Genomic DNA, 25,913 nt, shown 5'->3' with positions numbered 1-25,913 from the left:
ATAAATAACTGAAGCACAAATAAGTAATTGAGGGGAGAGATTCTTTTTACTAAGAACCTTAAACATATATGTTTTAACTCTTTTGTTGTCGGGAATAGAGCATATAAACACTAACAAATTTTCTAAAAGTGCTAAACTGTCAAGCTTATTGACTTTTTTTTTATTATTATTATTTAAGTTGAACCAATTGGAGGGTGAAAGTCAAACCTTTAACCTTTTTTTCATATATTTTCATTAATAGAAACCCTAAGATAAAAAAGAATTAAAAGTTGAAACATGTATGTCCAATTAAAATGTAAGAGTAGATGGAGATGTAATGGTACAAAAAGCTAAAAGCATGAAGAATTAATGGTTTACATGAATTGGGTTGAGACTATAACATTGAAACCTTATTACAAAACTCGGCAAGTGCCCACAATGAGAATACGTTTCTGTATTGTCTATAGTGTTGCATGCATGTGTTCATCATTACTCTAGTTATCTCCTGCCATACAAATAACTCTATTTTTTAATTTAACAAATTTTGAATATAACAAAAGTTATAGTTTAACCAAAACACACATTACATTACAATAACTAATGAGGGTACTCATCATTCCCCAATTGAGAATTAATCGGTAGCTTGGCCACACGGTCACGAGAAGTTGGGTCTCTCTTTTCTTATCTACACCATTTGTTGATTATATATATATATATATATATATATATATATATATATATATATATATAAGCTTTAAGTAATAATTGAAATGAAAGAGTAAAACAAACTTCTTCCTCATCAAACTCATTAAAGCCAAGGAAGTTTGAACAAAATTGAAAGAATTCTTAAGAAAAGCGGATGTATTTCTTTTCTTTAAAGACCTGTGATTCTTCCCAACCTTCCATCGGGACATTGAATTTTAAGACGAAACGCCACACCTCTTCGTAGGGTTGAGGAATTATGGTAACTATTTCCAGTTGCCACTAATCATTTTATAGCGAAGCATGTTGCGTAAGTGTGACAAATTCTCCAATTCTCATACCACGATTCATCATCTTTCTGTGTTTCTTCCAAATACTTCGCTACTTTTCTTTAAAATGTCTTTTTATCTCTTTCTTTCGGTAACTTGGAAATAGTTTCTTAAAAAGTACAAGTGCTTGCATCCATAATGATGTGCATTCTACATATTTAATTTCACCCATTTCATTATTCATCACAAGGGAAACAAAACAAATAATAATAATCAGTCCAATACAATTTATCTGCATGTAATATTTTTTAAGCAATGTTCTTAGATTATCTACTTACTCGAGCTCCAATATCGTGTGTTCTAAGAATTCCATTGGATTCAATAGCTGAAAAGTTTAAGATACAACAAAATAATCAAATTAATTAGTTGTTATGATTTATCATGTATATACACACATATCAATTACATATGACACATACGAAACAACGGGGCACATGTCAACATGAAATTTAACCATGCCAACCGTACAATCACTTACTTGGATGACCTTAGTCGAACTTCTATCTAACTCCAAATTAGCTTGCATTCGTTCCTCGAATTCATTCCCACTTATGTCAAGTTGCTTCCCCCAATTCAAGATGTTCACCAAATTATTTTCGGTAATTTTAATTCCTAAATTTTATTAAGTATTTAACAAATTCTTAATCTTTCAATTTAGATTTAATATTTCTTCACATATAAATATGTATAATGACTAATTACATACTATTTATTTATACTATAATTTTGAGAATTATTTTATAAATGAGAATATATGTTTGTTATTATATTTACGGGTATCAACCATTTATTTTTGAGATCTTCCTCTATGTTTTTCATTCTATTCTATTCGTGTGTTTTAATTAAGTTGATAGATATTCTTAGCCAATATTTAATGGATTTTTACTCCTAAATCTTCTCTTTATTTTCTGTCGGTATTTTTTTTCTTTTGATTCTGTCATCAATATTCTTTGTATTCTCTATTTCCTTTTTCTTTCTTTTGATTCTATTGTAGACCAATTTTAATTTGGTTTCATACATTTTCATGAACCAAAACTCAAGATAAAAGTAGTTAAAGTTTGTCGGATAACTTTATCTAGTGGGACGAACGAGACGTCTTTAGGATTCGATTTTTTCATGAAACCTCTTCCTTATCTTCTCAAGCTTAAGAAATCATTTTGGAAGAATGAATTTTCGTGGATACCTCCAATTTCTCATTTGAACCTCACATATCCATACATCTTTTTCTACAAATTTTGGGACTTATTGGGCAACCCGATAGAGAGCTCCTCACTCCTCGAATTCTTCACGAATCTTTCTCCTCTCAATGTCATGAAAATTATGGTATCCTTTGATTGAAGCTTGATGGACCGTGTGTTAGAATTTGGAGTTTCCCCCAAATTCATAAATAAACCAGACTTGATAAGTGTTTCTTTGATTACCCTCGATCATGAGCTTTTCGCTTTTCATGATCTTCCTAAAAAATACTTCTCATCATCCCATAATAAGTTTGACATATGTTTGAGTCATGAATTTTCTTATAGCTTTCAATTGGATTTCAAAAAAAAAAAAAAAACAAGAACTTCCTACATCGACCATGAAACTCGAATTGGCAAATATATTTGGACAATTTTTTTTAGCTCTCGAATCTTTCATCAATCTTATTTGAGAGTTTATCTAGAAATGTGTAGGAGCTCATAAATACCCATAAAGTAGAAGCTCAATTATGTTGATTTAGACACTCTCAAGCTTCTATTCTTCTCCAAGATGTTCCTCCACGCTTCCTTATTTATAGCCCAAGCGTTGGTTTTCATGGAAATCTCTAGAATCGAGTTAGGTTTTGAATCAAAGATACTGAAAAGCCCTTTATCTACATCATTCTTAATTCCAACCGTTGGATCTTAGGTTCCACATGTCTATTTATTGTGGTTCAAATTTGGGGTGACGTGGACGGGAAGATCTCTCTAAAAGTTAGATTGACTCTAAATGGTTCATTCTTAAACTTTCTAGATAAGGCAATAGCATTTTTGTAAATATCTTGAACTTCCAAGTATAGTTTCTAATTTATTTTTCAAATATTTTATTATTTTTTCTAAAAAATCAAAACTTTTGTTAAATTTTTTTTACCACTTTTTTGGTCACTTTTCTCTTTTTGTGCCTCAAATTTGAAAAAATTCTTAAAAAGATGACCTTTTTGCTTACTTTTTCCTTCCTAAACCTTATTCAAAGGTGTTGATCCTTATAGAAAGTTATTAGGCTTTGAAATCGCTTAGTTCCTTGTCATTTTACAGGTGTTTTACGTTTGATTTTCATTTTGAGAAAAACTATACGTTTAAACTTTATTTTAAATTATTGTACGTGAATATCAATTCAAATAACTATTGAAAATGATAAGAAGAAGAGAAGCAAAAGTTGAAACATGTAGGTCTAATTTAAAAGAATATATATGTATATATGTGTATATATATATTTTGTAACATCCGAGTTTAGTAGGTATGAACGACTAGTTGCTTCCCTTTTTTAAAATTAAAAAAATGTATAATTATAGAATTATAAGATTTTATTGTAGGCCAAAAAGACCGAAACTCCAGTCGTTGAAGAAGGAAAACATGCTCGGGATAGTTGTGGAAAAAAAAGTCACTATGCCCCGTTCCTACTTGAGGGGTTTGTAGGGTATGGACATGACAAGAAAGAGAAAAAAAAGAGAGAAGAAGAAAGATATTGAGGTTTTGGAAGGGAGAGGAAGTGGGAAGTGAAGAACTGCCCCAAGTCCGTCATTGGAGATCGATCCAAGGCAAGAGAACTTCAAATCGCGGACTATTCTTGGTGCTAGAAGAGAAGTTTGGATGGTGGATTCACTCATTCGGGCAAGAAACCTAAAAACACATTAAGGTACGGTTATGACTTTTTCGTTTTGGTTTTATGTAGATCTGAAGCATTTCTAGAGTGATAGACCTTGAATCTATGAAGTGATGAAGTAAAAGCGTATCTATATAGGTTTTTGAAGAAAACTCAGACGAAAATCAGAGTCCAATCGAAGAACGGATGTACCAATCAAGAACAGGAAACGTGGGTTCTTTCGTAACTTTGAAAGTCCTTATTTCATCTTGAGTTCAAGTAAAAATTATAAGAAAAGTATGTCGGCGTAGGTAAACTAAAACTCTACGATTTTGGTGAAGAAGTCAAATCAATCTGAGTTGGGTGCATTAAGTCACAAAAATCCGAAGAAAATGGTTTAAACACAAAATCTTAACACCTTATGAAAAAAGTTGTTTCCCACGGAGAGAGAAATACACAACCATGCATCACCCAACGTACAGAGGAGCGCGGAGGACGTCACGTGGCAAAAGGGCGACTCGATACTCAAGCGATAAGAACCACATCCGACCGCCCGCATCTAACCCATCCACTTTGGCAAAAGGATAAGCATGGATGTTTTAGGAATCACGTCAACTTTGAGCACATGCTGTTATGACTTTGCTCTAGGTTTCCCCAAAATGCCTCATAACAATTGAGATGTATTCCTTACTTATAAACCCATGATCAGTTCCTAAATTAGCCAATGTGGGACTCCCTCCCAACAATCCTCAACAATCCTCCCCTCGAACAAAGTACACTATAGAGCCTCCTGTGAGGTCTATGGAGCCCTCAAACAACCTCCCTTTAATTGAGGCTCGACTCTTTCTCTAGAGTCCTCGAATAAAGTACACCATTTGTTTGACATTTGAGTCACTTTTGACTACACCTTCGAGACTCACAACTTCTTTGTTCGACATTTGAGGATTCTATTGACATGACTAAGTTAAGGTGGCTCTGATACCATGTTAGAAATCACAACTCTCCACAATGGTATAATATTGTCCACTTTGAGCATAAGCTCTCATGGATTTGCTTTCGGCTTCCCCAAAAGACTTCATACCAATGGAGATGTATTCATTATTTATAAACCCATGATCATGCCCTAAATTAGCCACGTGGGATTCCCCCAACAATCATCAACCCCATGCTATTAAACCACTATCCTAGGAAGCTGGACCTAATGGAATATATTACATGTTATGGAAAGAGATTAAAATAACAAAATTAAATGTACTTTGAATCGAACGATTATGAAATTTACTTTAGGTTGAGATTATGATATTGTATGTACATGAAAGGAGGAAGGGGATTTTATGAAATCTGCGCTCCAGGTGAAGATGCACATTATCTTTCCATCGAGCATGTGTGTTAATGTTGCATGTTAATTCTACTAAGTGATTTCCTGTATTTTCTTTCTTGAGAACGGAAGGAACAACGAACCTAGACTAGGGCACTAGAGACTAATCGACTAGAAAAACACCTAGAAAAAGATATCTCTAGCAGACGGTGCATCTAGACCATGACAAGTTTGAGAGGTCTTGCATGAGAATCCTATTGATGAGTGAATCCATGTCTAAGCCATCAAGACCTACCCTAGAAAACCTAGTAGGACACCATGGTAACCACGAACAAGGTAGCTTTGAGCTTGAGTAGTGTGATTAGTGTCACCAGAGCCTTCACTTTTCTCTCTACTTCGATACCGTATTGTCGAGGCTCCACTCCGATTCTGGGATCGTCGATGTAATGACCCAAGCCCACCATTGGCAAATATTGTCTTCTTTGTGATATCCCTTTTGTTGGATTTTATGTCCTAAAACTCATAGTTTGTAAACAAAAACATATTCTATTTTTGAATAAAGTTATTATTGATGTTTATTCATAAAGATTGTTATTGAATAAAGTTAATTTTACGATCATTAATCGAAATCCAATCAACTAAGAACACTCTGGCTATAGTATGATTACTTGAACTATATGTAGAGACATAAGAGTGAATCAAGTCCAAGTATATAGTCAAAATAATCTATAGTACAGGGATAAGCCTGAGTACCTTATCCTAGGGACACTATGGATGCGCCCACTTTTGTATATGATGTAAACAATGTGATCACTAAATTGTACATGTGGAGACATGTGAGTGGGGGTGCATAGTACTGCATAAGATCGAACGATGAAGAAAACCACTCTCACTTTATAATGTCATTTACTGTTGAGACTGATTTTTTCATTCGATGACCCAGGTAACTCGATCTTAATCATGAGCTAACTATGAACTCCTGTTTATTCAAAATTATCCTTAGATTTGCATGGGGATAGTGGCCCGAGTTCTCCGACTCAATAAGCCTCCCATTTCAGGGGTAAGACTGGGTGAATAGCTGGGGACATAAGGTGTAAGATGGAATTCACTCCTACCCGCTTTTAGGGATAGTAGAGAGGTTGTTCCCTTAAATACTGATTCGAGGTTTTGAACAAGGGGCCTCACCCTCTCATTGGCTCGAGAGGGATTCGGTTTGGTGGTTAGACCACAAACCAATTGTTCATTAGCGGATCAGTGGGACTTAAGGAACAAGAAGTAAATTTAGGGGTAAAAATGGTAAAATGACCCAGCTCTAGTTACGAACAACCTGTGAAGGATCGACATACTAATCATGGTTATATCAAATAGACATAAATATATCTATAGTGAGGGCAATGCAACTACTAGGCTATAGTGAAGTATCCTAGTAGTTAACGAATGTTGGTTAACAAGGTTAATGAGTTTAGCCGGTTAATCTCGGATCGTTGGAGCCCATGATCTGTAGGTCCATTAGGCCCCCCTACTAGCTCATATCAGACTAAACCTTAGAACAGTGTGACGAGTGAATTCGAAGTGTTCGAATTCACATTAGGGAATATGCGCTAAATATATACGATATATTTAACCGCATTTTGTTTTAATTACGAATTAAACAAAAGGAGAGAATGGGAGATATTTAAATAAGATTTAAATGTTTTAATTATAAATAGGGATTCATAATCCATATGTGCCGGAGTTGATTGGGATTGACATTTGATTTAATGTTAAATATTAATTAAATTGTTTAATTAATTCTTTAATATTATTTTAATTTAAAATAATTATTTAAATTAATTGTTGAATTAAAATAAAGCATTTTGACTTCACTTAATAGAAAAATTCATGTTTGAGTCGGTGGAGTATTGAGTGTGAAAATTTGGTTAACTCAAACTTGTATGCTTCCCACATAATCCCATAAATTTGAGTGGAATCTTGAGTGTCAAAATTTGGTAATCTCAAGTTTGCATGAACATTCAAATATGACTCTATAAATAGAGTGACCAATGTACATGTAAATTCTGCTTGAAAAACTCACTTCAGATCTAAAATATAATTGGGTGTGATTTCTTAAACTCATACGGAATTCTTTTCATTTAATCTTTAATTCAAAACTAAATAATTGTAACCAAATTAATATTATTTAATAAAATAGAAGGAAGATTTAACATAGGACTACTGACCTCTTCAAATGACATATCTCCCCTGGTGCCCAACTAAATCTGCTTAAACCTTTTGTTTTTTTGTTTTTTTTTTTTTTTCTATTTGTTTTTGTAGTTTTTGTAGAAAGGAAGAAATTCTGGGTAAATTAGTTGTTTTTACAGAAAATGAATTTACTGATTTGTTGCCAGATTTATCTTTAGGGAAGGAGTGGTGAGAGATGGAAGGAAGAGGAGGGATGAAATGTTTTTCTTCTTTTAATTTTTATTTATTTATTTATTATTTTATTATTATTATGATTATTATTATTATTATTATTACTATTTTATTTTATTTTTCCGGTTGTTACATTTATGCACCCACTGTCAATCAACCAATTCTAGCTTGATTCTTTGCTTGAGGAACAAGTGATCACAAACAATTGATCTTCTTCTTCTTGATCAGCTACCTGCGCATCTACTTCTTTCACCTGGCCTTTGACTTTGCAGATCAAAGTTTCATGTCCAAGTTGATTGCATTTGGGGAAGAAGGCGTCAGGTCTTCTCCAACACTTGTATGATGGATGACCTTTCTTCTCACAATGGCGTCAAGGTGGATAGGATTTCTTTTGGAACCTCCTCCTTATGTCTTCTGATAATTGAAAGATGAATCTCCATTCGTCGATTGGTTTTTGAAATTTTTCTTGTTTTTATAACTGATGTTATTTTGATGCTTAACAGGTAAGGCACCTTCAATCACCTCTTCTTGCCTCATAGACCTCATTTGCTCTGGTGCTTGTAAAGCATTCAAGAGCTCTATAAGAGAAATCTTTGACAGGTCTTTGGTGTTCTCCAGAGTAGTAATGGTGGCTTCAAGCTTCTCTAGAATAGTGACTATCAGCTTTTCAACAATCCTGGAATCATTTAACATAGAACGAAGCAATCTCACCTTGTTGGCAATACTGAGGAGTCTGTCATAGTACTCTTTCACCGACTCAGACTCCTTCATCTTCTGCAACTCGAAATCCCTTATCAAATTCAGGACTTTCATTCCACGAATCCTCTCATCTCCTTCATATTCAGCCTTGAGGTAATCCCATATTTCCTTTGTTGTCTTGAGATACAACTGCAAATAGGCAAGCTTTTGCCTTTGATTTTCATGTCTTCTTTTCCTTTTATGCTTTGATTTGTGATACAATAGGATTTGCTCGAAGTGGAGGGACCTCGTAATCCTCTTCTTCTACTTCCCAAAGATCCATTTGATAAGTGTCTCTATCAAAGATTATGCAACAGCTGAAAAACTGGATTCTCTTTCCATTTTGATCTCGCAGATCCCTTAAGAAGATAGCTCTGATACCAATTTGTTAGTCAAAGGATGAGTGATTGAATGGCTTCGTAATCCTCTTCTAGTACTTCCCAAAGATCCATTTGATAAGTGTCTCTATCAAAGATTATGTAACAGCTGAAAAACTGGATTCTCTTTCCATTTTGATCTCGCAGATCCCTTAAGAAGATAGCTCTGATACAAATTTGTTAGTCAAAGGATGAGTGATTGAATGACTGATGAGAAAATTATATTATGAAGAGCAAGAAGGCTTTATAGAAAAATTTGTATTACTAAGAGCAAGAAGAAGGCTCTATAGAAAAAATTGTATTATGAAGAGCAAGAAAAAAAAGTACTCTACCAAGTACACGTCCAAAATGCAGTATTACCACACAAAGTACAGCCTCCAAAATGCAATATAACCTCAAGAGTACCCCCTCCAAAATGCTATATTACCTCCAAAATGCTATATTACCTCCCGAATGTAATATTACCACCTAAGTACACACTCGGCCGCACACACACCCACAATCTCCTATGAAAAATTAGAGAGTGTGTACTTAGGTGGTAATATTACATTCGGGAGGTAATATAGCATTTTGGAGGTAATATAGCATTTTGGAGGGGGTACTCTTGAGGTTATATTGCATTTTGGAGGCTGTACTTTGTGTGGTAATACTGCATTTTGGACGTGTACTTGGTAGAGTACTTTTTTGGCTCTATAGAATATAAAAATATGTTAAAAAATCTACCTAAAAATCTGGAAAAAAAATAATAATAAATAAATAAATAAAATCGGGTAACAAAATCAAATCAAAACTAAATAAACTCCTGAGATTTAATCCGATACTAACTAACAGCAATCTAAACAAACACGGGATCTTTAACAGTCACGTTCGTTTAAGGATTTTCCGATCTCTAGCATCGGTCTATGGTTAAATCTTCTTCTCTTGCCTCAAAACTTTAATGGCTTTTCTTTCTCCTCATTGTATCACTTTATTCTCATCTCTCTCTAATTGCAGGTCTGAGCAAAGGGGAGCGATCAGACCCCTTAAGAGGTGAGTGGGGAAAAATTACCGTTTTGTCCCCCCATTGACCTAGACCTTAAGGTTATTGAAGATTCAGCCTCTAAGGCTCCCAAATAAATCTTGAAAGCTTGAGTTTTTTAAACAAAAAAAATCAACTTAACGAGAAGATCGAACCTGTTGGGCTCGGGTATTACAATAACATTAAAGCTTATACATATAATATTCAAACTAAACAAACTTTGAACAAATGTCAATTTTCGATGGCATTTTTTTAACTGACTAGGGAGTTTGCTACCTCAATTATCATGCAAACCCACTCTATACTTTTTAAATATAGCCATCTCTATCTTTCGACGAAGTTTTCCTAATATGAACTAAGACATCTCAATCATACAATGAATTTGAAGGAAGTTGTGAAGCACAAATTACCACAAGATAAAGTCAAGTTCGATTAAAGTTGAACTCAAGTTACAATTAATTTCACATTAAAAAGAATCAAGTCTTGCAAAAAGGGCAGACATACTTCAAATGGGACTTCATTTTATTCTTAGATGGTTACAAATTTTTTTATGGATGATTAAAATCTTGATTTATGGTGTTCCATCAATGCGTTTTAAAATTCGAGAATTTTATTTATTTCTTTTTAGGTTACATTTATATAGTGTCTAATTATGGTCATAAAATATGAAGGTTACAAACTCTTGAAATGCATCATGAAAAGCGAAGGGTTTCATTTTGAGACTATATAAAGCATGTGCTATCATTGTAGAGGAGACACGAGTGTCACAATCCATGGAGTGATTGTGCCCCCAAGCAAGTCATCGAGGATGATGACTAGTTTAAATGGGGGAGAATGTCACAACCTAACTATGAAGATAGTAGGTTGTAATCCTCACGTTACAACAAGCAAAGCAGCGACCCTCATGTGGTGCCCATCCGGCCTAGACGAGTGTCATGATGTGACCGAAGAAGACGGTGCATCAACTAAAACACCACACAAAGTTTGCACTGAAGAGAAGGCCAGGAATAAGCAAGACAAGGACCACGAGTAGACAAGAATGTCAAAGACAGACTTGATAAAGGGTCAGGTAAAGCCCCGGGCCTTAACCTCAAAATTTGGGATTTCGAAGGGAATTAGGGCATGTGGTTCTATAGTTAAGTCCATCCATATGAAATATGAATGTTTGCAAAATTTGGTGTCAATCGAACACTAGACAGGTGCTCCACGACATCGTATGACCATTCGCCAAAATGACGTCTACTGGAGGAGTGTTGAAAATGCCTCAATATGTACCTTAGTGGGAGACATGATTTCAACTCTCCACCACCCATGGGCCCTATGGCCTAAGCGAACTACCATGTGACACATGCGTGTGTCACAATGAGGGCGGGTGTGGGCTTCGGTGTTTTAGAGTGATCTGATACTAGGCCAAGGCGAAAAGGTTTGTTGGAGTTTCTGACTTGGTCTGCAACGTTATAGCTAATTAATAGACAGTAGTTTTCTATTTGTTTTCAAATAGCTAATTTGTAGGAGTTATTTCTTTTTTGATTTTGTTTGTTTATTATTCTATTTTGTAAGGCTTTATAAAAGTCGTAGTTAATCCTTCAATAAAGATAATTAGTTCCCTTTATTTGGTATCAGAGCCAGTAAGGACCTCAAAGAAGAAATACACAAATGGAGTGTTTGAGAGGAAAAACACTGAACAAATGGCAAGTGATTCAGGAAGCTTTGCTACACCATGTGTTCCTAAATTCGATGGAGACTATGAGCATTGGAGTTTGGTCATGGAAAATCTCTTGCGTTCCAAAGAATATTGGAGTGCTATTCAATCTAGTTTCGAGGAACCAAAAGGAAACGAAGCACTAAGTGCAGCCCAGCAAAAGGCAATCGATGAAAGAGGCTCAAAGATCTCAAAGCAAAGAATTATCTCTTTCAATTTATTGATGAGTATTTTGAAAACTATCATTCAAAAGGATACTACTAAGCAATTGTGGGATTCAATGAAACTCAAGTATCAAGGAAATGGTAGAGTTCAGCAAGCCCAGCTACAACGACTTCGCAGAACATTCGAAACTTTAGAGATGAAAGCAGGAGAAGGTGTTTCTGAGTATTTTACAAGAATTATGTCTACTGCTAATGACATGAGGATTTGTGGAGAACATATGCCGGATATCAAAATTGTTGAGAAACTACTTCAAAGTCTCACTGATAAATTCAACTTCGTAGTATGCTCAATTGAAGAATTACAGACATCTTTGTTTGTACATGAACAAAAGGTGATTGATAAGAGGACTAAAGAGCAGATTCTGCCGGTGGAGAATGTACCAAGGTATGGACAAGGAAGAGGCAGAGGGACATTTCAGAGAGGAAGAGGTTACTCTAGAGGACGGGGAAAAGGTAGATCTTTTGTGAACCGGTCGGCCATCAATTTGAATGTCCGGGCTTAGAAAAAGAAGCTGTCAATTATGCTGAATTTGACGAGGAGGAAGAACTACTATTGATGGCGTACACAAAGAAAAGTAAAGCTGAAAGAGAAGGCATTTTGTTTCTCGATTCCGGGTGCTCAAATCATATGACAGGGGCCAAAACATGATTCGTTGAGCTTGACGAAAGTTTCAAACACACTGTCAGGTTGGAAAATAACTCAAAATTGGCCGATGAAGGAAGAGGCAGTGTCAGATTCGCCGTGACAATGTCTACTATGTTCTCAATCTCACCAACAATTTGCTAAGCGTAAGGCAGCTACAGGAGAAGCGCTTGGTGATCTTAATCAAAGAAGGAACTTGCAGAATTTATCATCAACAAAGGGGCCTGATAATGAACACACAAATGACGGCGAATTGCATGTTCTCAGTTCATGCAAAGATGAAGTCATTGGTTGACAAATGTTTGAAAATAGAAGATGAAGACTTGGAGGCTCTATGGCACAAGAGGTATGGGCATTTGAATAAATTAAAGGAAGCTAGTTTGCATAGTTTGCAATGTTGGGAAGCAACAATGGCAAAAATTTCCAAAGAAAAGCAGATGGGAGAGCATCAAACAAACTAGAATTGATTCATGGAGATCTTTGTGGACCCATCACTCCACTGTCACAGGGTAAAAGGTACTTGCTGGTATTTGTAGATGATTTTTCTCCCAAAAACATGGATTTATTTTATTGCATACAAATTAGATGCTTTTGAAACATTCAAAAAATCTTGTTGAAAATTAAGTAAAAACAGCCATACATGAACTCAGAACTGATTGGGGAGGACAATTTACGTCAAATGAATTCAACAAGTTTTGCAAAGATAACGGGATCAAGCGACAACTAACAGCTGCTTACACTCTCCAGCAAAATGGAGTTGCAGAAAGAAGGAACCGGACCATCATGAATATGTTACGGTGTCTTTTATCTGAGAAAGAGATGTCGAAGAATTTTGGCTGAAAGCAGCTAGATGGACAGATTATGTTCTGAATCGCAGTTACACAAAGGCAATCAAGAACATGGTTCCTGAGGGGAAGTGGTTGGGCATAAAACCAAATGTGGAATACTTCAGAGTCTTTGGTTCAATTGCACATGTCCATATTTCCGAACAGAAGAGAACAAAACTTGATGATCGAAGTCTCAAATGCGTCTTACATGGAGTTAGTAATGACTCTAAGGCCTATCGTCTGTATGATCCAGCAATAAAGAAGATAATTGTGAGCAGGGATGCCATATTTGAAGGAGGTGCAAAATGGGACTGAAATTCAAGTACAAAAAATGCAGAGCAGGATGTGTTGGCTTGGGGAGATGATGATAATATTGCTGCAGAAGAATCGGAAGGAGGAGAGACTGATGGAGAAGTAGATTCAAATGAAGAAGCAAATGACAGGTTAGAAGAAATCCAAGAAATGGATGAATCTTCCCAGAGTTGCCACAACAAACAAGACAAAGGATAAAGTCAGTTTGGATGTGCGATTATGAAACAGGTGAACACCTATTTGAAGAAGAAGAAGTTGAGGAGAGGTTTGTTTTTCACATCTCCAATGATGATCCTGTGAACTTTGAAGAAACAGTCAAGGAAAGAAGTGGCAGGAGGCTATGAAGCTTGAAATTCAAGTTATTGAAAGAAATCAGGCATGGGAGCTTGTGACATTGCCACATTAAGCAAAGAAAATTGGTGTCAAGTGGGTCTTTAAGACAAAACTGAATGAAGAAGGCAAAGTAGACAAATGTAAAGTGAGACTCGTCGCTAAGGGATACTCGTAGAAGGCTGGAGTAGACTACAATGAAGTTTATGCACCAGTAGCTCGATGGGATACAATCAAAATTCTGGTGGCAATAGCAGCTTAACATGGATGGTCCATCTATCAACTTGACGTCAAAAGTACTTTTCTATACGGTGCATTAAACGAGGAGGTATATGTTGATCGGCCTGAAGGTTTTTCAAAAAGGGAGAAGAGAACAAGGTTTGTCGACTGAGGAAAGCTCTCTACGGCCTGAAACAAGCACCGACGGCATGGTTCAGCAAAATCGAGAGCTATTTTAAGAATGAAGGATTTGAGAAAAGTAATTATGATCACACCTTGTTCTTGAAGAGAATTGGAAGAAAATTGTTGTTGGTTTGCCTATACGTAAATGATTTGATTTACACAAGAGATAATGAGAATATGTGCAAATATTTCAAGTTATCAATGCAACAGGAGTTTGAGATGACAGACTTAGGGAAAATGAAGTTCTTCCTTGGAGTTGAAGTTTATCAAAACGAAGGAGAAATTCATTTGTGCCAAAAGAAGTATGCTAAGGAAGTATTGGAAAGGTTCAATATGTCGAATTGTAATGCTTAAAGAATCCGATAGTACCTGGCACCTTCTTGTCAAAGTCAGGCAGCAAAAGTGTCGATGCAACATTGTAGAAACAACTAGTAGGATGCTTAATGTACCTTACGGTAACTCGTCCTGACTTAATGTTTGTGGTTTGCTTGATTTCTCGTTATCTGGCTGATCCCAAAGAAGAACATATACTGATTGCTAAAAAGGTACTGAGATATTTAAAAGGCACATTAGATGTTGGAGTTTATTACAAATGGAGTAAGGATGTAAATCTCTTAGGATACACAGACAATGATTATGCGCGAGATATTGACGATAGGAAGAGCACTGGGCTATGTTTTCTTCCTAAATGGAGCAACAATATATTGGAGTTCAAGGAAGCAGGGAATTGTCACACTATCATCTACAGAAGCTGAATATATAGCTGCCACTGCAAGTGCATGTCATGATGTTTGGCTTAAGGAAATTCTGAAGGAGCTAGGTGTTCCAAGTAGTGAGTGCATCAATATCATGTGTGACGGTAGTTCAGCAACCAAACTGTCTAAGAACCTAGTTATGCATCGAAGGACAAAACATATTGATGTTAGATATCATTACTTGCGAAATTTGTCAACTAATGGGACTGTGAGGTTAGTATTTTGCGGAACTGAAGATCAAGTGGCAGACATAATGACTAAACCAATTAAGCTAGATCAATTTTTGAAATTCAGAGGCATGCTTGGAGTTGGACAACTTGAATAAACTGATGTTGTTTCAGCATACTTTAATTTAAGGGGAGGAATTTGTTGGAGTTTCTGACTTGGCGTGAGAGGTTATAGCTAATTATTGGCAGTAGTTTTCTATTTGTTTTAAAATAGTTAATTTGAGGGAGTTGATTTATTTTTTGCTCCCGTTTGTTTGTTATTCTGTTTTGTAAAGCTTTATAAAAGTAGTAGTTATCCTTCAATAAAAATAATTAGTTCCGTTGGGGTCGATTTGCTGTGCTATCGGTTTTCCTCTTTGGCGTTGCAGATTTGGACCCAAATTCGAATTCGATGGGTTCTTTCTTCTTTGCCTGATTTCCTACGTTTTCTCGTTTCTCTTTCTGTCTCCATTATGTGTCGTTTCTCGTTCTTTTTTCTCTTCTACCTCTCGATCAACCTCCCTTCTTCCCTTCCACGAAGTTTTGGGACTTAATGCCTAAAACGACAAACCATGAGATCCTCAAAAATAATTCTACTAATTACAATTTTAATATTCTGTTACAATTTTTGTACGACATTTAAAAATAATTCTACTAATTCCAAATGTAAATTTTTGGATTATTGAAGCAAAGCATTTAAATATTTTATTATAATCATCTCTACTAAATGCTTCTTCATTGTAAAAAAAAAAAAAAAAAAAAACATATTAAATCAAATATACTTTATAAAAATGATTTTTATCTATTTTAAAATATTATATTTAACCAAACAAATTTAGTTGGAAAAGTTATTTTAAGAGATTATTTTGAAAAATTATATAAACATGCAATTAATTTGTGGACTAATAATTGATGGCCATAGTCGTCCTTCAATTAAAATGATGAAGTGTTGGACATTAAATTTAATACGGGTGGGTGGTTGTAATAATTCATTTACATTTTTTTTAAGTATAATAGAAATATCGATTACTTTCTACTTTTGGATATAAAATAGTAATGGAAAGGTTGACGTCACCCATGGACGTAAATGTAATACACTCGTGTATAAATAGAAAAAATTTGTATGGAAAGGCACCATTGGGTGAGTGAAAATGTGGAGACTAAGGGTGGGAGAAGGAGAAAATAATCCATACTTATTCAGCTCCAACAACTTTGTGGGAAGACAAACGTGGGATTTCGAGCTTGATGAAGGCACTCCAGAAGAGCGAGCTGAAGTGGAAGAAGCCCGCCAAAATTATTACCATAATCGTTTCAAAGTTCCATGCAGTAGTGACCTCTTTTGGAAATTTGAGGTTGTCTTTAATTAATATATAAATCATTTCAAATATTTATTTATTTTAAGTTTCTAACTTTAATGATCCTATTGGTACTTTCCTAAATTTAAATCTAATTTATTTAGAAATAGAATTATAATAAGTTATTGAATATTATGAGAATGCAGAGCGAAATTTCAAGCAAACAATTCCAAAAGTGAAAGTGGAGGAAGCAATAATTAATAAGGAAAGAGCGAGCATTGCAGTGAGAAGAGCCACCAAGTTCTTTGCAGCCTTACAAAGCCCCCACGGCCATTGGCCTGCTGAAAACGCTGGCCCTATGTTTTATTTCCCTCCATTGGTACTCTTCCTCTTTCTATTCATTTTATCTTATATAATTCTACCACAATATTACCCTTTTCTTTCAGGTATTTTCGTTGTATATTACGGGACATCTCTGCATCATATTCTCATAACACCATCGAAAGGAAATCCTTCGCTATTCATATTGTCATCAGAATGAAGATGGTGGATGGGGATTGCACATTGTAGGACAAAGTTGTATGCTTTGCACTGTTTTTAACTATATTCAACTTCGTTTGTTGGGGGAAGAACCTGACAAGGATGAGTGTTTTAGAGCTCGAAAATGGATTCTAGATCACGGAGGTGCTATTTATACACCTTCCTGGGAAAGATTTGGCTCTCGGTCAGTACTGTATATATCTCTACCTTATTTAATTTGATTTAAAAGTTATTAAACTTATGATTTAACTATGTAGATTCTGGGAGTTTACGAGTGGGAGGGAGCAAACCCTATGCCTCCAGAGTTTTGGTTGTTAGGAAAATTACTTCCTTTCATTCCTCGAACTTTGTTTTGCTATTCGAGATTGACACTTCTTCCTATGTCGTATTTATTTGGGAAGCGATTCGTTGGACCTCTAACCCCTCTCATTCTTCAATTACGCCAAGAAATCTATATTCAACCTTACAATCACATTAAATGGAATCCAACACGCCATTATTGTGCAAAGGTACGTTTCTAACCCATTCAATCCTCCCTACAACAATGCACGAGTAAAGAAAATCAATATCGATCCTTTCAAAAGGTTTCAGATTTGTACGGGTAGAAATTGATCATTTCTATTTCATTTATAGTATGAGACTTTGATTACTTTGATTGAATGGACATAATGATGCAGGAAGACAAATGCTTTGAACGTTCTTTATTTCAGAAGCTAGCATGAGATAGTCTTCAATACCTTGGAGAACCCATTCTTAATAGTATGGCGTTTAAAAAGATAAGAAATAAAGCCCTTCAAATAGCTAAATGTCACCTTGATTATGAAGATCATAATAGTCACTACATTACCATTGGATGCGTTGAAAAGGTTAATTTCATACTTATTTTTTCTTTTATTATTATCATTATAGTTAATAATATTACATGAATAAATATAATTGAGCTAATATGGTGGAGGGGTATTGAACAATGCAGCCATTGTTCACACTTGCTTGTTGGGTCGATGATCCTAATGGGGAAGCTTATAAGAAACATGTTGCTAGAATCAAAGATTACTTATGGATGGGTGAAGATGGAATGAAGATGCAAGTATGTATTACCCATTATTAAATACTTCGCTAATTATAAACAAATAAATATAATCTTTGCCTTAAAATATCAATTACAATCCAACATTTCAATAGATGATTTATGAAACTTTGTTATAAATATACATGGCAAATAATAAGAGAAATATATAAGGGACTAACATATATGTATACGAGCAGAGTTTTGGTAGTCAATCATGGGACGTTGCTTTTGCCATTCAAGCAATTCTTGCAACAAATCTCCACCATGAATTCTCGGAGACACTTAAGAAAGGGCATGACTTCATTAAACAATCACAGGTACTAAAATTCTTTAATTTCAATAAATATTTGCTTATATTATTTTAACGTATATTCATATAAAGGTTAGAGAGAATCTTTCAGGTGATTTTCGAAGTATGTATCGTCACATATCAAAAGGAAGTTGGACATTCTCCGATCAAGATCATGGATGGCAAGTTTGTGATGATACTGCAGAAAATTTATTGGTATTTTATTTTATTTTCATACTTTCCATAAAAAGATATTAAAATTTAAGTCAATTTACTAATCTCTCACATATATATAAACCAAATTTGAGTTATAAGTGTCAATGTTGCCATGTATTTTGATATTTTCTACGATGATGTGTCAGTGTTGTTTGATATTTTCTACATGCCTTCCAACATAGTAGGAGATCCAATGGAACCACAATGGTTTTTTGAAGCCGTCAATATCATACTATCCTTCCAAGTAAGGATTGTAATTTGGAATTTGATTTATAAGTATCTTTTTCTTGTGAACTAACTTACTTAATGATGAATTGGGGAATTTTTGTTGTGAAATAAATAGGCAAAAAATGGTGGAGTCTCAGCTTGGGAGCCTACCGGAGTTGTACCATCGTGGTTTGAGGTAACTAAGGCCTTATTTGATTATTATTTTCTCAAATAATACTTAAATACATTATAAATCATTAAATATCATTATTTTGTTTTATCATATATTTTTCAGTTATTGAATCCAGTGGAGTTTTTCGAGTATACCATATTGGAGCTCGAGTAAGTAAACAATCTAAGAATATTACTTGAAAATATTAGAGGTAGATAAATTGCATTGGACTGATTATTATTTGTTTTGTTTCCGTTGTGATGAACCATGGAATGGATAAAATTGGATATGCAGAATGTACGTCATCGTCGATACAGGCACTTGTTCTGTTTACGAAACTATTTCCAAATCACAGAAGGAAAGAGATAGAAACATTTTTAAGTAAAGCAGTACAGTATTTGGAAGAAACACAGAAAGAAGATGGATCATGGTATGGAAATTGGGGAATTTTGTCACATTTACGCAACATACTTTGCTATAAAAGGATTAGTGGCAACTGGAAGCACGTACCAAAATTCCTCAACCTTAAGAAGAGGTGTGGAGTTTCTTCTTAAAATTCAATGTCCAGACGGTGAGTGGGGAGAGAGTCACATTTCATGTACAGAAAAGAAATACATTCCTCTTCCACGGAATTCTTCCAATCTTGTTCAAACTTCCTTTGCTTTAATAGCTTTGATCCATTCTCAACAGGTTTGTTTTACTCTTTTACTTCAATTATTATAAGTACGTAAAGTTTTATTTTTTATATATATATAATAAAGAAATGGCATATGTATGTAGGAAAAGAGAGACCCAACTCCTCTTCACCGTGCGACAAAACTATTGATTAATTCTCAACCAGAGAATGGTGATTACCCTCAACAGGTAGGTTATTGTAACGTGAGTTTTGGTTAAACTATAATTTTTATTATATTAAAAAAGAAAGTTATTTATATGGCAGGAGATAGGTGGAGTATTTATGAACATGTGCATGCTACACTATGGAGTATATAAGAACGTATTTCCATTGTGGGCACTTGGAGAGTATTGTAATAAGGTTTGATTGCCATAGTTTCAACCAAATTTATGTAACATGCTTCCAGCTTTTTTTCATTACATCTCCATATGCTATATATAATATATAAACGTTTTAACTTTTGTTTTTCTTATTTTTATCGTTTTCAATAGTGATCTGAATTGATATTTGCATACAACAATTTAATATAATATTTAAATATCATATAAATATTTGCACATGATAATTTTTAATGGATCATAATGAAATGAAAAGGTTAAAAGATTTGAATTTCTTTAATATTGTTGGGCTAAAAAAAATTATAATGTAACAAGAACTAATTCAACCACTCACTCCTAGACTATCTTAACCCACCAAACCTTCCCCGTATTCACTTAATCGCCCAACTGACTCCATCCCACACTCACTTAAGGTCATATCCCAATTGCCATAAGAAATTTCTTCCCAAAATGTCAAAGTCATTAGTTGTGCTGCTAAACGAACAATACCTTAGGGCCATATAAGCCCACACCCATGCTCAAAACTTAGACCCTTAACTTTGCTAGGTACTATGCTACTATGTTCTAAGTGATCATGACCTCTCGACACGGAGTGTGTTACGAGGACTTGATTCCTCTTTTAGGTGGAATGCCCTATGTCATAATTTACGATGCGATTTTCACCCCATTAATTCATCGAGAATGATGATTAGCTTAAGTGGGAGAGAGTGTCACAACATCTCTAAGAAGATAGTAGGTTGTGACCCCCCACACTCAAACTAACAAGACAGCGACTCTCAAGTGGCAACCATCCGACTACGTGAGGGTCGAGATAGACAAGTGCAATGGTGCGACCGAGGAGGATGATGTATCGTCCAACACACCAAGAAGAGTGTGCATTAAAGCCAAGTTGAAGCATAAGTAAGGTTGGAGAGAACAAGGGACACAATTGTCGAAGTCAGGGTTTAGATATCTATGAGTTAAGTTTCAGATTATGATATGAGTTAAGTCTGTCTATATGAAAGATAAAATCTCACCAAATTATATCTACTCCAGAAATATTAGAATTGTCTTAAAATGTACACTAGGGGGAGGCATGGTGTCAACACTCCACCACCCCTGGACCCCATGACCTAAGCGAGCTACATGTGTATGTCATAGTGTGGGTGAGCGTTGCAAAACAAGTGTCTCAAGTGAGTTCCTTTGAAATAGATCTTTCAAGAATGATGCTGGACAACATGGGTGTGCGACATTGCATCTCAGCCTATGTGTCAGACGTTAGTATATGCACTCGCTATTTCGCACGGATATGATATGATATTCTGGATAGATGGATGTTCGAGATGTTCCAATGAGATGAGTAAGAAAATAGGGTCAACCTGTTCCGTGACATGGGATGACATTACGATGCACGGGTCGTATTTATGGAAACCAAGATGATGACTGAGATGCGACGTTGCACATGAGTGACCTTGGTCTAGAGCAGAGGCAAATTCGAGCCAAATGACTTGGCCTAGTGCAGAGGCAAGTCGTCTAGAGTCGCAGATAATTAAACTTACATGCACGGGTGATGTGTGTGATAGAACAAGTTTGGATTCCACATGTGTTGTATTTGTTGGCAAAGGAGAGCATCATCTAAAGTCTGAAAAAGTGACAGAGAAGGGAAAACAATATGAATGGGGTTTGAGTTCACCTTAAGGCTTGTCATGAGCAAGTCAAGATCATGATGTTGCATGGTTGAAGAAGTACGGCCGTGACACCTTACACCATATCTTATGTGTAGAATGTCTTGATGGGCCTCATGTTTCTCTCACCTACCTACATGAGATGTCTTGCATAATGTCTTACTAACATGATATTATGACCATGTTTTGCACCAACCGTATGACCACATCCGTCTTTCATGGAGACTAATCTAGGCCACTTTAGGATAGCAACCAAGTCGACCATATGTCATAAAACAAATCAAGCTTTATGTTATGCCCCAAGTTACTCAATAAGATATAGTACCTTAAAGCATGGACATGATTAAAAGCCTACAAGCAGTCTATTCACTAAGTCTTTATACTCATTTCATGTTATTTCAAGTAATATTAATATATTAGATATATTAAATATAAAAGAGAGAATAAATTGAATTTGAAAGGTTCCAATTAATATTTATATATTAGATATATTAAATAAATAGAAAAAAAATATATAACTTGAAGGGTTCGAATTAATATTAATATATTAGATATTAAATATAAATGAAAACAATATATTAAATAAGTGTTCAAATTAATATTTAATATATTAAATATATTAAGTATATTAAAATATATATATATATATATATATATATATATTTATTGTATTTGATATAATTAAATATTAAAACAATTAATGTATACATTAAATAGTTAAAATTTGAATGAGATTCAAATTAGTTAAATATATTAGAATGTTTTATAGTATTTAAATATGATTATTTGGCAAAGATTATCCAAAGACTCTTAGGCTAAAGCCAAGAACATACTGATCTATCACACTTTCTTTCGAGAATGAAACTCTTCTCTAAAGAATTTTCTTGAAACTTTCCTTCTTCAATCTCTTTCACGATTTTCTTTCAAGAGACTCCCACAAGTCTTAGCCTTGTATTCGATTTATAGCAAGGAACATCTTGTGGAATGTGGAAACCGTTGAAATATTTCAAGGATTCTTGCAAGCTTGGAATAGTTAAAGAAATCTAGCAAGTCTTACTCTCATATTTATTGTTTTCTTAATAAAATCAGAACAGTTTCGAGTGCTTTCGCTTTATGGATGAAGAGTTTATTCCCTTCAGTATTGTCCCCTGGATTCGGATTCAGTTTCGAAAAGCATTCTTTGAAAAATACTACCCACGAGTGGAAATGTTTACGAACCCATAGGCCTCTTTTAAGCCTCAAGCAAGGGGAGGAGACCATGAAGGAATATGATTTGGAATTCACAAAGTTATCATGGGCTTAAAAGGAGGACATCCAAAGATCAGCTGTGGCTCATGCCTCAAGGGACACAACACCACCTGGAAAGCTGCCATCTTATTAGACATGCATAGGCCAAAGACAAGAAGATAAACAAAACCCTGGTAGGTCAAAAGAGGTGATTCGACAAGTACTAGAGGACAAGCAAGAGACCGAATAAGAGGAACAACAAAGAAACCAACCAAAAAGAAAAGCCAGAAATGCCATAAGCATCATGAAGGGGAATGCCTAGCAGAAATAAATGCATGCTTCAATCGTGGCAAGGAGGCCATCAAATTGTTGATCGTCTATATTGCATAGATCAAGGCAACAAGCAGGCGGGCCAAAACCATGAAAGTTAGTGACCCCAAAACAAGAATCAGAACCAGTAGGGCAGAGGAGCACGTCCACAGACTCGAGCTGCTGCACATGCTACTACGGCTAGGAGGGTCGACGAACCTAACATAGTAGTCACAGGTACTCTTCTCATCCTTGACTAGTTCGCTTATGTTCTATTCGACTTGGGCTCTACTCACTCTTTTTTATCAGAAGAGTTCGCTAGACAAGTTAAGCTAGAATTAGAATACCACTTTGTTGTAATTTATGCTCTAAAACCTAGTAATTAATTATTTAGTTTTTAATCATAATTTTTATTATTTTATTTGTAATTTAATTGTTATCCATGGTATAAAAATTTACGGTTATTAATATAATCTTGAACGGTATGTGATTGACATACAAGAGAATCGTGTTCAAGTAATAACCTAAAGAGTCTATAGTATATGGATAAGGTCGAGTCTCTTATGCTGGTAACACTATAGATACGACCCACTTTGTAATCGTTACAAATGATTTGATCCAAATCGTTCATGTGCAGACATGTAAGTGGGGGTATCCTATACAATGAGTTTGTATAAGACTGGACCAAGAAATATTTAATATCTCTTCATAGATCCGTTAATTGAGAAGTTTAATATTTCACATCATGATCATATATGACTAGATCTTAATCCTGAGTGAGTTATGAACTTCTGCCTGTGAGGGCTTGTCCTTTACTTTACATAGGTGAGAATGACTCTGTTAGCCGATTCAATATGCCTACCATTTTGAGTACTTGACCAAATAAGGAGTTGGGAACATAATATCATAAGATGAAATTCACTCCTTTCCATATAAGGGAAGTAGATGAGTTGTTCTCTTAAATACTGATCTCGGGACTTGAACAATGGGCCCCACCCTCTCATTGGCTCGAGAGGGACTTAGTTTATGATTGGATCATAAACAAATTATTCATTAGAGAATCAGTGTACTCAAGGTGAAAGATGTAATTACAGGGGTAAAACAGAGTTTTGATCCAGCTGTAATTATGAACAACTCTGAAGGATCGACTTGATTGTAATGGTTATATTAAAGGACATAACTTGTCCTGCAATGCATAAAAGTGCAACTATAGGTTTATAGTGGAGTGACATATAGTTAATGAATGAAAATTGATTAATTAAAGAGTTCAATTAATTAATTTTATATCTATAATTGTTTGGTCCATAGCAACACTTTAAAAAAAAATTTGAAGGATTTAAATTGATATTTAATATATTAGATATATTACTTATAAAAAGAGAAAATAAATTTAATTTGAAATGTCAAATTAATATTTAATATATTAGATATATTAAATAAATAGAGAAAATATATTTAATTTGAAGGTTGAAATTAATATTTAATATATTAAATATGTTAAATATACATAGAGAAAAATATATTAATTTGAAGACTTTAAATTAATATTTAATATATTAGATATATTAAAAGAAAAATATATTTATTGTATTTTATACCATTAAATATTAAATCAATTAATATATTTTGATAAATTAAATATTAAATCAATTAATGTATTTTGATAAATTAAATAAAAATATATTTATATTTAAAATTTGAAGGAAATTTAAATTAGTTAAATATATATTAGGATATATTGTAATATCTCAATATGATTTGTATAAGATATTGTATCCTAATATACTAAATATGAAAATATAATATTTGACAAATATTTTCCAAGAGTCCTTATAAATAGGACCCTCGGATTGAGCCAAAGACATACAAATCTCTCCACTTTTTCCAGGTAATGAAATTACATCTTCAAGAGAATTCTCGAAACTCTTCTTCTTCAATCCCTTTGGGATTTTCTTTCAGGAGACTCTCACAAGTTTTGACCTTGTGTTCGAGTCATAGCAAGGAAGATTTTGTGAAATGTTTTAAAACTGCATGGTTGGAATATTTCAAGGTGTCTTGCAAGTTAGGGTTTCTACAAAGGTAGAATTCTTCTTAATTCTTAATAAATCATAATGGTTCTCAAATGCTTCTGCTATATGGATGAAGAGTTCATTTCCTTCACAGTTATCATTTCAAAGCCGGGCGGCAAGGTGCTAAAGGTGATGTTGATAGCCCTAGACATGAATGGCTTCAACATCGTCTTAAGTATAGAATAGAAAACAAAAAAACCTTATTTACATAGACGGTCGAGTAAACGAGGTAACGTTCAGGCCTTATATGAAGAAAGTATCACATATAATGGGGAGTACTCGAGACATTCCAAGGAAATCGGTCATAAAAGCTAAGAAGTTGAGGAGAATGGACATTTTTAGCCAATATCACTTAAACAAATAAATATAATAAAGTTGATATTGACTTGTCCTACCTACTAATAGTAAGAGACTTTCAAGACTTCTTTCTCGAGGAATTACTAGGTCTCCCAATCACAGAAATAATGTAATAGCCACAAAAAAAAATAATAATAATAATAATAATAATAAATAAATAAATAAATAAAAATAAATAAACAAATAAACAAATAAAAGTAATTATAGAAAAAAATTACTTTAAAAAAAATAATTAATAAATAAATAAACAAAAAAAAGAAAGAAAGAACCACCCTTCTCCCACTTCTCTCTACTGACCTTTCCTAGTTATCCTTTCTCAACCCATTCTTAGCTAAAAAGAAACAGAAAAACAAGATTTACTGGAGAAAAAATGAGAATGTCCTTTTACGAGATT

The 25,913-nt window shown here is 34.4% G+C and overlaps 2 pseudogenes across 1 annotated transcript; one reads left to right on the top strand and one right to left on the bottom strand.

The window, feature by feature from the left end:
- Positions 1-373: 373 nt before the first annotated feature.
- The window catches only part of LOC111783853 (lupeol synthase-like), a 63,915-nt pseudogene continuing 38,375 nt past the window's right edge, over positions 374-25,913 (bottom strand).
- LOC111783854 (beta-amyrin synthase 1-like) lies at positions 14,761-19,792 on the top strand (annotated as a pseudogene). Its single transcript, XR_015422904.1, has 13 exons — positions 14,761-14,989; positions 16,569-16,765; positions 16,833-17,110; positions 17,184-17,435; positions 17,604-17,792; positions 17,900-18,013; positions 18,193-18,312; positions 18,378-18,500; positions 18,647-18,744; positions 18,844-18,903; positions 19,003-19,049; positions 19,166-19,569; positions 19,660-19,792. The product of XR_015422904.1 is annotated as a beta-amyrin synthase 1-like (transcript).

Source organism: Cucurbita pepo, chromosome 11, assembly GCF_057944985.1.
Source record: "Cucurbita pepo subsp. pepo isolate OVF chromosome 11, ASM5794498v1, whole genome shotgun sequence".
Lineage (NCBI taxonomy): Eukaryota > Viridiplantae > Streptophyta > Magnoliopsida > Cucurbitales > Cucurbitaceae > Cucurbita > Cucurbita pepo.
The sequence above is the reverse complement of the archived record's forward strand: the minus strand, read 5'-3'. Positions and strand labels throughout refer to the sequence as shown.